Source organism: Cupressus sempervirens, chromosome 3, assembly GCF_028749045.1.
Source record: "Cupressus sempervirens isolate cs-2001-9-10 chromosome 3, ASM2874904v1, whole genome shotgun sequence".
NCBI classification, from domain to species: Eukaryota; Viridiplantae; Streptophyta; class Pinopsida; order Cupressales; family Cupressaceae; genus Cupressus; species Cupressus sempervirens.
The window spans coordinates 40602120-40613119 of record NC_143120.1 but is presented as its reverse complement, the minus strand read 5'-3'; positions in this window follow the sequence as shown (position 1 = coordinate 40613119).

Here is an 11000-nt window from a genome sequence, read left to right as displayed (position 1 = left end):
TTATCTACAAGGCTGTCAAAGGTGTAGGTATAATTACATATTCATTCTCCAAATAGAATACTACTGAGTCTCCAATTCCAACAATGTGTAGCTTGATCAAAATTTTCCATGCATGGAAGTTCTCCTTGTTCAACTTGTGTATCTCCTTCCTATACATCTTGATATTAAGCTTTAAGTATCTTCAATCTTTTCTCTACAAGCACTACAACTTTGATATCAATTATTAGAATGATTTAGAATGACTAAGAGGGGGTGAATCAGTTATCCCCAGGTCTACATGTACCAATTAAATTTCTTAACTCATCAAATAACTTAGATCAAATATATAATCCACTTGGTCTCTATAGAAACTTATCAGTAACATAAACTTGTAGTTCATTGTCTCAATTGTATATGAGCAATGTTAGTATGCTAATAGAAACAAAATTTAAATAAAGCTTCTACAAACTAAACAAAATTCATAAACTTCAAGATAGACTAAGATGAGCTCTCAATTGAGAATATGAGCCATTAATGGGCTCTCTCAATGAGAAGCTCTCTTGTTGAGTAGCTTTGTCTAAATAGATAGGATGTATGCTCAAGCTTTATGCTTCAAAAAGGGCTTCAAATGGAGTTGGAATTTGGGTGTGAGTGTATGGTTTTGATGTAAAATGGCTTCTCAAAATGGCATTATGACTTTACTTCATGGATTGTTTTGTTTTTCAAAGGGGAAGGATCCAATTTATAGGCAAGAGGCTTGAGGGTTTGAGGGCTAAGATGCAAGGATGGGAAAAAGCTCATGGAGGGCTCAGACTGCATGAGAGGAGAGCACATGGATTGTGCTTCCTTACAGCCAATCAGGGAGTGACACATGTCACAGGGTGAGAGGATGGAGGAAAGGGGAAGGATGAGTCAACAAAGGAGGCTCAAGGGATAAAATCTTCATAAAGACCCTTATAATGGCTTGTAAGAGCAATAAAAGGGCTTGGAAGAGTCATTTATGGCCTAGTGGGCTTCATAAAGTTTTATGGTTGGGATATTTTGAAGGAGATGAGAGGAATTTTGACTTGGGCTTGATTAGGAAGGTTTTAAGCTTGCTTAAGATTGTGCAAATGATTAGAGAATGGATTAGGATGGTTTAGGATTAGCTTAGGGATAGGCAAGTGGATAGCATTTAATGAGGGTGGGTGAAGGAGGAGATATTTGTTAACTTTGGCTTGGGTTAGTAAGTCTTAACCCATGTTTAGAGAATGTGACAAGGTTAGGAGGGGATTAGGATTAGGTTTAAAGACATCTTCTAGAAGAGTCTAGACTTTGGATGAGGATAAAGACTTTCTAGAATAGTCTAGAACTTCCTAAGATGAGGATGAAGACTTCCTAGAAGAGTCTAGAACTTCTTAGGATGAGGATAAATTAGATTTTTAGGAAATAAATAAAGTTTTATTTATTTCAAGGGTTTGGGTTGAGGAGATATTTATTAAAACTTTTTTAATAAACATGAGGATTAATATTTAATCTTAATTAAATATTTTGAGTTGGGATTAGGGGTAGGAAATGATGGGATTAGCCTTTAATCAAAATTAAAGAAGGATTAGAAGATTTTGGAAGAGGTTAGTGGTCTTAAGGAAATTGGCCAAGTTTTGGGCAAAAAATAATTTTTTTATTTATTTTGGGTTTTTTGGTCAATTTATTAATTAAATAATTAATAAATAAGGAAATAATGTTTAAATAAAACTTAAACATTTTTGGGAGGGATTCCTTAATTAAATATTTTTAATTAAGATAAAGGGATTTAATGGCATAAAAATAAATAAATAAATTAAATAAATAAATAATTAATAAATGATGATGTCATCAGGAATTTTTCAGAAAATAAAATACTTTATTTTCTAAAGGTTTTTAGGTGTCTACATCAATAATAACTTTAACTTGTAGAATGTAAAATGTTAAACAATAAACATCTCAAATAATATCCACAAAAGTAAGACACCAAGATTTAACATGGAACCCCAATTTGGGAAAAAACACCAACAACATTGACCCATTTTTCACTCTTCCGAAGTGAGCTCTGTTAGGAGCCAACCCTATTAAAGGTTACAATACATATTGCTAGGTGTGACCCTATTAAAGGATCTAATCACCTTATTAGGAGTGACCTTGTTAGAGGACTTAAGAACATTAGATTAAAATGTTACCTTGATTAAAACATTTACAAAGGACTATTAGGTCAAACTTGATTAAAGGATTTCAATTGATACAATGGTTAGAAAGTAATAATGGGTTGATCTAAATAAATACAACTCACTTTGGAAATACAAATCATAATTTAGTTCAATAGCTAATTCATTAACTGGCCTCCATTATGATCTTCATCACTGATTCAGTTGGCAACCCTTTTAGCAATCACTCATCACCTCAACACTTCCTTGTTTAGCCTTCTGCTCAAGTTTTCCAATCACTAGAATCAACAACTGATCCAACCTTTTTAATATATGCTAACCTCTCTAGGTTAATCCTTATGCCTCCTTGAATAGGTATCTTTGATCTTTTTCCACTGAAATACCATCGTTGATCTTAGGTTTATGTCAAATTCATCAAATCCTTCCGTCATTTTGTTTCCTCCTTTTCCTTCTAGAAACTTTCATGAACTTCTTTTTGAATCCATGCATATAAACACATAAACATTGTTTCTCTTGAATCAAATGTTTCAACTCATTAATCCTTATCCTCAACATACTTTACATATCTCAAGAATTCAACTATGTCATCCAGGAATCTCAATTCCTTCACAAACTATAAAATATTGTCACTCGGCCAATATTATGTTCCCTAGCCTTGATCATCACTAGATAACTTGGTATTCACCAAACTATCTTTCTTATCTTATACTGTCTTCATTTGGTCCTTTTAATGGCTCTCAGTCCAACATTTCTAACACTCTATCTTTATTGTTTCTCGATCAACACTATATTTTCTTAGCTTTTATTGTTCACTCGATCGACACTAGCATAACTTGACTTCAACTATAAGTTCCTTAATCTTCTCCTTTAGATCTTGGCTAAGCCTAAGTATTTTTTCATCATTGATCTTCTCTTTTAGGCTTTAACACAACTATCTTCTCTCCTTAGTGTTATGGTTAAACAACACATTATCTTGTCAAAGTCTAACTGATCAAGTGCCCATTGTAATTCCTCTTAACTCAACCTATCCACTAGGTCCTCTTGTTATCACTTCTTCTCAAATCCTCTTCATCAATCATCTTGATATAAAACTCTACTGAGGTAGCGACTGTCTCACTAGTAAAATTTGACATCAATGACAACATAACAATTGTTCCAATTGTAGTTTTCAAAAAAAGTTTGTTAAGAAGTAAAGTCCACACACAACTAAGAGAGGGAGAGAAGCAGAGGGGGGAGGGGGGTGAATCAGTTGTGAACAAATATAATTAAGTCTAAACTTGCAAAACTAATCTCCAATAATCAAAACAATGATGCACAATAGTATGAAACCATACATCATAACATAGTTATTTTTTGACTAGGAAAATCCTTTATTAGAGGGAAAACCATAGTGAAGATGGTACACATAAGATAATGTACTAATATACAAGCTCTTAATGAAAGGATGTGACCTTATTAGGAGTTAATTATAGTTCGTTTAGCACAATAGTCTATATTAAAGGATAGATCCATGTTAGGAGATATTGAACCCTTGTTAGAAGGCTCTAACCTTGTTAAAGGCTCAAAAGAACAAGTAGATAGATTGTCTAAGTACTCCAACAAAAGTGAAAGATAATGCTTTTAGGATAACATATCCAATAAACATGAACTGACTAATCTATAACTTTCTTATCAAAATAATTCCTTTAAATTCCACTCAATCATCCAACATCATCACTACTCTTCTCTAATAATCCAAAATCAAGACTTGCATTATATGTATCAAGACATGCAACTCTTCCCATACTCATGTCTCAAACAAGGAAAATATATTCTCTTTATACCCTATATAAATAATTAATTATGTTGGATTGTAAGAGTTTCCCCAATACACAATTATTTATATAGGACCTTTCCAAGGCATACATGGCTTCATAAGCATCAATATTACCATTACATTATGTTTCCCATAAGTTGGAATGATAATATTACATTTTCCAATGATAAATCATATAAAAGAATAACACAATCAATTGCCAATTGTTACATTGCATCTTACACACTACCAATATTTCTAGAATAATCCAAATGCCTCTCACTTTGAAACATATGCACATAAAAAAGCCTTCTACTACCTTTCATGCTTGCCAACATTGATTCTTCTTTGCCAATTATATATAACAAAAATATCTTTAAGTAACTCTATCATGATTTCCTACGAAGGGTGCTCCCCTTAATACCACAAACACATAACATAAACAAATAAATAATAGCAATTTGTGAGAACAAAATATGAGCTGCTTATTCTCACCACCTTGAGTTGTCCTAGACAATCTACATGCCTTGATTACATAGGGAATTTTATGCCATTTGTAAGGTTTCTAGACATTAAACCCTCACCCTTTAGCTAACCAACTCTAAAAATACATATAGAGTTGGCCCAATATACTTTTGACATTTATTTTGGAAATGTTGGTTGACCCAACTTCAAAAGACAATAACTTGCAAAACATTGTTCTAAGTGGCTATTATAACCCCATATTTGAATCCTTAGCTCTTGATCAACACAACATAACTTGAGTAATCTCTAGTTGACCCCATTTTGGAGCCAATCTGGGCCTCTAAGGCTTTCAAAATAGAACTTGGAGTTTTTCTACCAAAATTACACATAAAAAATATGCAATAAATTTACAAGTACTTATGATGTGACACTGGGCCTCAATTGGTAGGTTGATATATCCAAGATGAACCTCCACCTCTGAAAGTAGGACATTATGAGCTCATATGACTGACTTACTAAGTAGAAAGCCTCCAAAAACAAAAAAATTGCATTGAGACAACCCTTATTCAAGAAACATAGAGGAAATAATTTTGGGCTATGCAAGATCATTGTTACACCCATGATGCTATTGTATCAAACTATTAGAAAGTAAAGTCCACCAATATAACTGAGAGGGAGGGGGGGTGAATCAGTTATACAACTATTATAACAATTATAAACATTATTAATCCTTAACCATATGAGCAATATAATCAACAACCATAACAAGATACCATTAGAAAGGCTAGAGTTGTCATTGCACCAAAAGATCGACTCATTAATGCATGATACAACCAATAGTCTTATAGAACTATACGAGGTAGTTAAAAAATTTCACAAATCCTACGAGGGATGTTGGCCCACTACAAAAAATCCACCTCCTAGCTTCACTCGTCGTGGCTTGCAAGATTTGAACCTATGAGGAAGCTCTGATACTAATTGTTAGAGATGCTAGATTGTTGGTGCACCAAAATATTAACCTATTAATGCCTGATACAAGCAACAATCATATAGAACCATAGTAGGTGGTTAAGCCATGTCAAAAATCCAACAAGTGATGCTGGTCCACTATGAAAAAACACTCAAAGATAATAACATTAGATATGTTAACTAGGGAAACCCTTGATTAGAGGGAATACCTCAGTGGGGATGTTACCCACAAAATGATTTACTAATATAAATATTCCTTGTTAGAGGATGGACTCTATTACGATCCAATGAAATACATTTAATACATATTAGTCCATGTTAGAAGACTTTTAATCCCTATTAGGAGATTCCAACCCTATTAGGATTTGTGCCAACCCTATTAAGAGTTGTAGAAGGTAGATGGACCCACTGTCCAAACAGCTTCAGGGGCAAGACCACCAAACTCACTATCCAACTAATCTCTATATTATTCCTATTAGATTGGGGTTGTCACTGCCCCAAAAGAATAATCTATCAATGCTCGATACAACCACACAACTTATAGTACATAGGAGGCAGTTAAGCCCTTGTCACAAATCCCGAGGGGAGTGTTGAATAAGTTTCCAACAATCTCCCCCTCAATGTTACCTGAGGGTCTAAGGATTTGAACTTGTGACCAAGCTCTAATATCACTTGTTAGAGTGGGGTTTTTGTTGCACTAAAAGACCAATCTATCAATGCCCAATACAAGCACTCAACTTATAGTTCATAGGAGGTGGTTAAGTCCTTGTCACATCTTGAGGGTAGCACTAAACAAATTTTCAAAAATTCCTTGTAGAATAATAGAAATGAACTATACTTGTATTTCCTCTTGCTCTGTCCTATCAGTGAAACTTCTTCTCTTCTCTTGATCTCGATACTAGATCAACAATTTTGCATCTAATAATCCCTTGGATCACTTAATCACATTTACCAAATACTTTTCTCTTTCTTAGTTGATATCAATCATAATCCATACTTACTATCAAAGAAAATACCTTCCTTTCTAACATGTTCTCAAAAAATATCCTTGAGTCATCTTTGAGGCTTTCCCAATTAGTTATAATAGGACCACATTAAGATAATTAATTATATTACAATTACACAACACTGTCAGCTCATACTCTTTACAAATTCTCACACATGTGACCTTAGCCCTTGTACACTCATTGATGTTACCATTGGAATATCCTCTTTAATTGTCTAACCTCTCATATCATGAGTCTATCTCTATTAGGAGATACAATCCATTCATAAAAAACTACTTCTCAAATACTTGCTCTTTGTAAATCAAGAATATCTTCTACATGTTTTTTAGTTACCTGATGTGCACTTAGCCTCATCATCAAGACATAGTGTAGAAAACATCCCTAATTGTGCTTGACTTGATCATCAATTATCTATCTGTACAACCTTATTCCCTAGCTTCTACTCTATTAGTCTTCATGAAAATTCTATTATATTGACATCAATGACAAACACAATCATGAATGCAACATGCCAACCATGCTCACAATATCCCACATGCTCTAGCAATGCTTAGGATACCCCCCCAAGGAATACCATCAAAATTTATGCTAAAACCTCCCCCTTTGGCATTGATGGCAACATAGATGAAAAACATCTAAGCTCCAAGAATACCAAATCAAAACTTTGTTGTTGTTTTTGCTATTGTCTTCTTTTCAAATCCTCTTCATTAATCAAATATAAACCTCAATAGAACAATACTCTATTTGAATCTCTTTCTTTAGGATCAACATCAGTTGTTCACACTCTGATTCTTAGGAACAACTCTCAACTTTTCCCTTATTCAATGTTTCTCCCCATTGGTATCAACAATTATTCTCCCCATACATAGGAGATGCCTTTCATGTACATGCTCTTTCCCCCACAGTACTAAGGATACTTTTCCCATGCATTCTATCTCTCATTGACATCCATAACAAAGGCTTCATTATGTCAATCATCTACTCCAAGTCTTTAACTAGCTCGAGTGTCCAAAGACACTATTCAAAGGTAACTACCAAGAGTCCTAAATGATACTGCTAATCTCAAATAATTTTTGTAAGAATTTGGATTAGGCCAAAATTCACCCAAGACCAAGGAACTCAAACACAAGCACAATAGTAGACCAAAATAAAGAGAGTATGATTAGAATGACGATATTCATTCAATATGCCAACTTGAGAGTACACTAGGAGTGCTTGTATATAAAGGCCTCAAGAGAGTTTCTAGAATGCATAGAAGTTAGCATCATGATAAGTCATACAACTAGGTACATGTCCACTAGATATGGGTTATCCTCCATTAAGCATGGGATTAAGTGCGATGATGTGAGGATAAGTCTACAATGATGTAGCATGCAAATCAATGGTGTAGACAACATGTGCTAAATTAGGAGTGCAAATAACTGTGTTGTCAACATGACAACTCTGTGAATGATGCAAACTCTAGTGTTGTAGACACCGTGTGAATAATTAGAGTTGCGCACTCCTATGAGAGTACACAAACTCCCAAGTGTATCACCTAAATAAATAATAAAATAATGCATTAAACTACATAAACTTAAGTTAGTGTAAATAATAAATACTTATTTACACCAACACCCCCCCTTAAGTGCAACTTAAGTGAATGACCTTAAGCTTACAAAATCTAGGATGTAATGCATGATGGGTCCTAGCTACTAGGCCATGTTAGATACCCATGTACATAATGATATGTAATCTCTCATAAAGTAGAGAAAGAGGGAAAACCACATGGGGAAAACCCTCCCCCAAAAAGAGAGATGAATAGGGATGCATGGATGGATGGAGTAATCAAGATCCCCCATTATGACATACATCTAGTATATACATAAGAGAATTATGAGAAGAGGAAGAGAGACAAGAAAGGCTCCCCACCAAAAAGAAGAATTCCAAATAGCAGCTGCTTCGATGAAGAAGCTGATCCAAGATTGTAGAATGGTGTTCCTCCCCTTAGGAAGAAACAATGCCAAGGGTACAAATGAGATGCTTCCACTATGCATGGAAAGAATCCCATGGATAAGTGATGTCTCTGAAACCTACTCAACTGACTGAAGAACCTGTCTCAAAGAACTGTTTATCTCTGCAATTGATGAAGAACTTTGTTGCAACTGCTAATCATATGTGTTGGTCTAATTTTTTACATGATAAAATTTCCCTAACCTAGGTACAAAAAATTATAATTGAATCCATTAATGGTGAATAGGGTTTCTAGTCTTTGATCCTCCAGATTTGTTAGCCTTTAAAAACATTTGTTAAACCCTATGTCTCATTCCTTTTAAAAATTTTGGGCACAAAATCTTTTAAAAATATTATGAATATTCTGTATTCATTTCAATTTTTTTGTGCCCCCAAGTGGCCTTCTTTTTCTTATATTTCTCATCGTCCAATTCTTGTAACATATATGGTAGTCGCTATATCACTATGAAAAGATGCAAGTGTTTTACCTTATGTGACATAGTGACTACTACAAAATTAAAGGATGGGGCCATAAAATGGAGGTGCAGTGATTGGAGATTATATTGTGTCCAAAAATTTTAGTCATGTGTACTTTGTTAGTGCTATTAGAACCAGAAAGGGAACCAAGTAAAAGGGGGCAAAAGAAGTCATCGAAATATAGTTTCTTTGATGATTCACTATGTCACTGTCAGAAAATCTAAGCACCCTGTCAGTAGCAACATAGTGAATAGCTGGGAAATACATTACTACAAAATTAAAGGATGGGGCCATAAAATGGAAGTGCGGTGACTAAAGATTGTATTATGTCCAAAATTTTTAGTCATGTGCACTTTGTTAGTGCTATTAGAACCGGAAAGGGAACCAAGCAAAAGGGGGCAAAAGAAGTCATTGAAATATAGTTTCTCCGATGATTCACTATGTCGCTGTTAGAAAATCTAAGCACCCTGCTGGTAGCGACATAGTGAATAGCTGGGAAATACATGACACGATGGCCTCCAAACTTCCCAATGACCATAAAGATTTCCAAGTGGCATGGTGAATAATGACTATTATGTCAGAAGCATTAATGAGGATGATTGTGACTTGACTTGCCTTTATTTTTTTGGCACCAAGTTTTGATAAGACACTGAAGCTTGCTATGTCGCTATCATGAAAATTATGTATCTCACCATTAGCGACATAGAAACTTGCTAGGAAATGAATGCATGGTGGGACCCAAGCAATGTGGAAATGTGACTAGGATTAGAATATGGTTTTATATGCTAGCTATGCAGGATTTTCTTACATCATCAATAACCTAGACCCACACCCATTCATAAAACATATGAAAGATTCTAATCATTCGATCACGCTTGGATCAATGATTTTCACAACCTCACTATAGATAGATGTGCACTTTTAACTCTATGCGACATAGCGAATAAGGGACCCACCACATCTTGTGTAATTCATGCAGTTTCCATGCCCTCAAATTAATCTCAAATCTACGGTTGTCGCTATCTCGCTATAATGAGTTGCTCGAAGGTTATGTATAGCAAGGTAGCGAATAAGGGACCCACCATATTTCTCTTAAGAATTGTATCAAATGTCCTCCACATGATCAAAGAAAAATCAATGGTTGTTGCTACTTCACTATAGCAAGATGCTCGAAGGTTATGTATAGCAAGGTAGCGATTTGATGACACATGTCCCCAGTCATCAGTGGGTCCAGACTAAAATGCCAATAGTGAAGGAAAGGTACAAATGAAGGCATTTCATTGGTTTGACTTCTAGTGTGTTAAGAAGAAAGATGAGTCAGCCCTATTTTTATCCTTGGATTGTAGGACTGTTCAAAGATCGATGGTGCAAATTTAAAAGGAAAGGTGATGCCACTCTATTTTTTCTACTCTGTGCATTTATGAGGAATGAAAGCTTCACATGTGAAAGAAAAACATAGTATAATACAAAAGATTTTCTCAGTTCCATCCCATGCGAACAAAGATTTCAAGCTTTTCCTGAGCAGAAGCCATTTCTGAGAAGATTGTGTTGAGCCTAACAAGAGTTTGAAACAGAATTCCATTGTTCGCAAATATATTGTAGAATTATAGACAAGAATGAGAAAAGATTCAACCAAATAATTATATCATAATCTTTGTGGTGTCTCAGTTCTACAAGTTACAATCCAAAATGCCTCCAAAGAAGGGATTTTCTGGTTAGGAGAATTATTGGATAGGAATGTCCACAATGATTTACTTGAGTTGCTCCCCAATTCCACCACTGAAACTATACAAGTTAAAAAGCTTACTACATTAAACCCTAGGTTGAAAATATTAGATGGATTGTATGACAAAGGGAATTGGGTCAGGGATGCTAATACTTCTCAAACTGGTCTAGACCTATTTGAAAAATGGTTTTCAGAGAGAGAGGAACCTATTTGCCCCACATGCCAATATATAGAATTTTGATTTAGGGAAGCTGGTGGTTCCTAGTGTTTTTATGGATTATGATCTTCTTGAAGCTATGGCAAAGAACTACGACCAAGCCATTAGAGTAGTAAGAAGAAATGATGGTCAGGTCCTAATTACCATCAACCCAAATGAAATTAGGGAAGTTTTTGGTTTAGGGCCTCTCATT